The sequence below is a fragment of the Panthera uncia genome, chromosome A2 (assembly GCF_023721935.1).
Source record: "Panthera uncia isolate 11264 chromosome A2, Puncia_PCG_1.0, whole genome shotgun sequence".
Lineage (NCBI taxonomy): Eukaryota > Metazoa > Chordata > Mammalia > Carnivora > Felidae > Panthera > Panthera uncia.
The window spans coordinates 58,768,215-58,773,540 of NC_064816.1; the positions used below are offsets into that span (position 1 = coordinate 58,768,215).

The 5,326-nt window shown below is 48.9% G+C and overlaps 1 long non-coding RNA gene across 1 annotated transcript; it reads left to right on the forward strand.

Annotated features, from left to right (window-relative positions):
- The first annotated feature begins 1,412 nt into the window (after positions 1-1,412).
- LOC125929756 (uncharacterized) lies at positions 1,413-3,497 on the forward strand. Its single transcript, XR_007459955.1, has 3 exons — positions 1,413-1,489; positions 1,859-2,645; positions 2,777-3,497. It is a non-coding gene; the product is annotated as an uncharacterized LOC125929756 (long non-coding RNA).
- The last annotated feature ends 1,829 nt before the right edge of the window (positions 3,498-5,326 follow it).

The following is a 5,326-nucleotide window of genomic DNA, read 5'->3' on the forward strand; positions in this document are numbered from 1 at the left end:
TGAGGGGTAAGGCTGGGGAAGGGGGCCGGGAAGGGCCGGCAGGGCTGTGAGGTGGCGGGGGTCATGCCCGGGGAGAGAAGGGAGCCCAGGATGGAGCACGGACTGGACGGCCAGCTGGCCCACCCTTGGTCGGAAGAAGAGGCTGGGGATTTTCACGCATTCAAGTTTTAAAATTACTTTTTTTAAAAAAATGTTTATTTATTTTTGGGAGAGAGAGAGAGAGAGAGAGAACATGAGCAGGGGAGGGGCAGAGTGAGAGGGAGACACAGAATATGAGGCAGGCTCCACACTCCCAGCTGTCAGCACACAGCCCGATGTGGGGCTCGAACTCACAAACCGTGAGACCATGACTTGAGCCAAGATCAAGAGTCAATTACTCCACTGACCGAGCCTCCCAGGCACCCCTAAATGTATGTGCCAGTGCCCCCCCAAAGGCTGTCTGTGGGGCATTGTCACAGGGGTGTGTGAGGGCGCCATTTTCCCAACGTTGCTGCTCAACTGGAGGAAGAGTTTCATACGTTTTTTCCCTCAGTTTGATGGACAGAAAGTGGTATCTCATTCTCTTTAAATCCAACTTCCCCCAAGATTTTAAGGGAATAATACAATATGGAACCTTGGGAGATGATTTTTCCCACAGCCAGGTTGTTACCTGTGCCAGTAGCTCATCATTTTTGTTTTTGGTTAGGAAAGACTTTATTTACCTTTTTAGGGCAGTTTTATATCCCGGCAAAGTTTAGAGGAGGGTACACGCATTTCCCATCACCCCCTGCTCCTCACGCCGTCTCCCCGTCATCAACATCCCCCTGCCCTCAATGGTGCACTCGCTGTGGTCCGTGCACCTGTATGAACACATCACCATCCTTCAGAACGCGTGGTCTACACAGGCTCACTCCCGGTGTCGTGTGTTCTGTGGGTTCCGGCAAATAACCACACGTGTCCACCCTCGTGGCATCATGTGGCATATTTTCACCGCCCTAAAAACCCTCTGTGCTCTGCCTACTCGTCCCTTTTCTCCTGTTCCCCCAACCGCTGGCCATCTCATTACCGTCTCCATGGCTGTGTCTTTTCCAGAATGTTGCAGGGTTGTGTTCCCACAGATGGACTTCTCCCATTGGTTCTGTCACTTAGTGACACGGTGTAAGTCTCCTTCATGTCTTTTCGTGGCTCGACAGCTCACTTCTTTTGTAGTGCTCAGTAATACTCCATCGTCTGGTTGGACCACACCTTATTTACCCGTTCAGAGCCTGACATGGGACTCGAACCCACGAACCGTGAGATCATGACCTGAGCCGAAACCAAGAGTCAGACGCTTAACCGACTGAGCCACCCAGGTGCCCCGTGTGATTAGTTCTGTGAGAAACCCCCAGACTGTCCCCCACAGCGACTGCCCCATTCTGTGCTCCCACCGGCGTGAGTGAACGTTCCTGCCACTCTGCGTCCTTGCCCGAGCTGGGCGTCGTCAGGTTCTGGATTTGGGCCCTTCTCATCGGTATGTAGTGCTGCCTTCTCATTGTTTTAGTTCGCATTTCTCTCATAGCATATGATATGGAGAATCTTTTTATGTGCGTCCTTGCTACCTGGATACCTTCTTTGGGGAGGTGTCTGTTAGGGTCTTTGGCCCATTTTTAAATCAGGTTGTTTCCTTGAGTTTTAAGAATTTTTAAATTCTAGCCGGAGTTGGACACTCAACCCACTGAGCCACGCAGGTGCCCCAGTTTCTGTTTCAGTCTTGAGTTTTATTTACGGTTACCCTAGAAATTAAATATAAGCTAGAAAGTCATTTGATAAAATTCTGTACTTCATTGATCTCCTATCACACCCTCTCTGACGGGCAGCTGTTGGGATGATCCCCAAACAGAAAGCTGGCGACCAGCAAGGGAAACCATCGACAAGGCAGAAAGGCAGCCTCCGGAATGGGGAAGGCTTTAGCGTTGACGAAATCCCGATGATGGGTGCTTTCTTCGGTGGATAGTGTGCTTTTTGGGCTGCATCTGAAAAGTCATCCCCAGACCCAGGTGGACTGGATTTCTGCTGTGCCTTCCAGGAGTTATGGTTCTGTATTTGATGTGCAGGTCTGAGGTCTGTGCAGGTCTTGAGTCACAGTTTCGCACAGATGTCCGGCTGCTTCTGCAGTGCCTCTGGAAGAGACCATGTTTGCCCCCTTGCCTCTGTCAAGGAGCGGACTGTATTTGGGTGGGTCCGTTTCTGGGCTCTCTGTTCTGTGCCCTGTTCTGTGTCTGTCTGTTCTTTCCCTAGGACACGTCGTACTGATTGCCGTAGATTTTCGGGAAGTCTTGAAGGCGGGTAGTGTCGGTCCTGCCCCCGATTAGCCCAGCAGCGCCTCGACCCAAACTCACAGCTGGACCCAAGTTCTCTTGGCTCTCACTCAGGTTCTTCTTGCTCCATTCATTTCTTTAAATTATACATGTTATACTTCAGTGACACCTGTCCTGTCTTCCGGGCTCTGGGGCCGCATGGCGTTTCCTGGCCTTCCTCTCAGGGAAGCGTGGCCATTGACCGGCTCCTTTCTGCTGGAATGCGAGCACAGCGGCGAGCTCCCCGGCCAAGGCCTTCAGAGTGGCCACAGCGACCTCGGACTGTTCCCCGCCCCACAACAAGCTCCATGAAGCCAGCGTCCTGTTTCGGTAACGACAAAGCCCATGCAGACAGGGGCACAGAACTCGGGGGGAAGCTGTGCCGTGCTGGTTCCAGCCCAGCCACCTGAACGCTCGCAGTGAGCCACTGCGTTGGGGGGCTGGGCCTCTTTATTTTTCAGGCCGCTGCATCTGGACAGCTTTCTGTTAGAGCCGCTTACTTGACACAAACTCATTGGGTTCCTGAGGCAGGATGCTGCCATAGCCACAGTGGTTCATGTGTGACTTTGGCTTAGAAATCTGGCCATTGGTGGTGACCAAGCATGTGGCGGTCTGGACAGCGTCTGTGTGAGCGGAAAAACAGAACCAATACGGGGTGGGTGTGTGTAAATAAATTTACCTTAACGGGTTGGCCCCCACGATGCTGGAGACTTGGTGACTCCAAAATCTGCTAGAGAAGGCTGGCCGCTGGAGACCCAGGAAGAACAGAATTCCCTCTTGCTCGGGGGGGAGTCTGACTTTGTTCTATGCAGGCCTTCACCTGATTGGACGAGGCCCACCACATTATGGAGAGTAATCTGGTTTCCTTGAAGTTGACTGATTTGAAAGCTAATTTTATCCTGGGGTACCTGGGGGGCTCAGTCGGTTAAGCATCCGACTTTTGGCTCAGGTCATGGTCTCATGGTTTGGGGGTTCAAGCCCCACGTCGGGCTCTGTGCTGACAGCTTGGAGCCTGGAGCCTGCTTCGGATTCTGTGTCTCCCTCTCTCTCTGCCCCTCCTCTGCTCATGCTCTCTCTCTCTCTCTCTCTCTCAAAAATAATAAATATAAAAAAAATAAAAGTTAATCTCATCCAAAACCACCCTGACAGAAACATCCAGAAAAGTGTTTGACCAGATATCTGAGCACCATACCTCAGCCAACCTGATACATAAAATTAACCTCCACACCATCAATAATTCATCCTGAGTGGAAAAATCTTCTCAACACATTTAAACACAGTGGCCATTGTGGCAAATACTGCTGGGCCTGGAGGCGTCTCTCCTGTTTGGCCCCCTGACAAACCCCCTAAACGCCCCAGAATGCCACCTGGGGACTTCTTCCTTCCAGCATCCTGGGAGACACCTCAGCTCCCTCCTGCTTGCTCTCTGACTGGTAGGGTGCCTGTCTTTCTCTTTCTTGGTTTCTTCCCTTAGTTTTGTGGTTTCCTGAGACATATTTTGAAAATATTTTCTTCCCATCTGTGGCTTGTCTTTTTATTCTTTGTAAGAGCAGAAGCTGTACATTTTCATGAAGGTTAATTTACCATTTTGTGCTGTCATGGCTCATACTTATGTTGTATCTGAGAAATCTTTGTCTAACACAAAATAAAAAAGACATTTCTTGTATTTTCTTGTGGAAGTGTGATAGTTTTAGGCTTTATATTTGGGACTGTGGTTAACTTAAGTTTTTAATTTTTTTAGAAGTGTATATATTTATCTTGAGAGAGAGAGACAGAGAGAGACAGAGAGAGCATGAGCAGGGGAGGAGGGGGGTAGAGAGAGTCAGCGGGGTTTGAACTCACGAACCATGAGATCATGACCTGAGCCAAAACCAAGAGTCTGATGCTTAACCACCTGAGCCATCCAGGTACCCTGAGATTCTAATTTTATAAATAAACTTTTAATTTTTTTAAAGTTTATTTATTTTTGACAGAGACAGAGTGCGAGCATGAGCTGGGGAGGTGCAGAGAGAGAGAGGGAGACACGGAATCCGAAGCAGGCTCCAGGCCCTGCGCTGTCAGTACCGAGCCCGACGCGGGGCTTGAACTAATGAACGGTGAGATCGTGACTTGAGCTGAAGTTGGATGCTTAACCGACTGAGCCCCCCAGCCTTCCCAACCTTTCTTTTTCTCCCACCCAAAAAGTAGCTGCTATCAATCCAGTGTTTCTCCTTTTTGTAAAATTGCATTTCCAAAAAATAAGAAAGAGAGACAGAGCATGAGCGGGGGAGGGGCAGAGAGAGAGGGAGACACAGCATCCAAAGCAGGCTCCAGGCTCTGAGCTGTTAGCACAGAGCCTGACGTGGGGCTCCAGCTCACTAACCGTGAGATCGTGACCTGAGCCGAAGTCAGATGCTCAACCAACTGAGCCACCCAGGTGCCCCTTGTGACTTTATATTTAAAGTAGTGGGTGCCTGCGGCTCGGTCAGTTGAGCATCTGACGTCTGTCTCTTATTCTCTCTCTCTCAAAATAAATAAACATTAAAAAAACATTTAAAAAAGTAGTTTTCTGGTAGGTGGTATGTGTCTGGGCTGTGTTTTTCACTGGATCTGACCATCTCTACTTTTTAAATGGGTTTTGGACCATTTACATTGAAGGTTGATGCTGGACATGACTGGGTCTAAATCTGTCACCTTGAAACTTATGTCCTGTCTTTTGTTCTCTTTTCCTTGTTTCTTTACCTTCTCTTGGATTCATCGTTTCTTTTTCTAATTCCATAGCATTTATTTTGTTAGGTTATTCGCTATTTTTTGTTGTGATACTTTAGTGGGTTATCTAGTTTCTTCAGGGTTTATGACCTGTTCTTGATCTCAGTTCACCTCTGAGTGGACCGTACCCTTCAGGATGTGAATGGGAATTTACACAACATGCTCCTACTTCTTCCTTTCCGTTCTTTGTGGTTCTTATAATTATTTTACTTTTCCACACATCACAGATCCCACGATATATGGGTATTATTGGTGTACACATT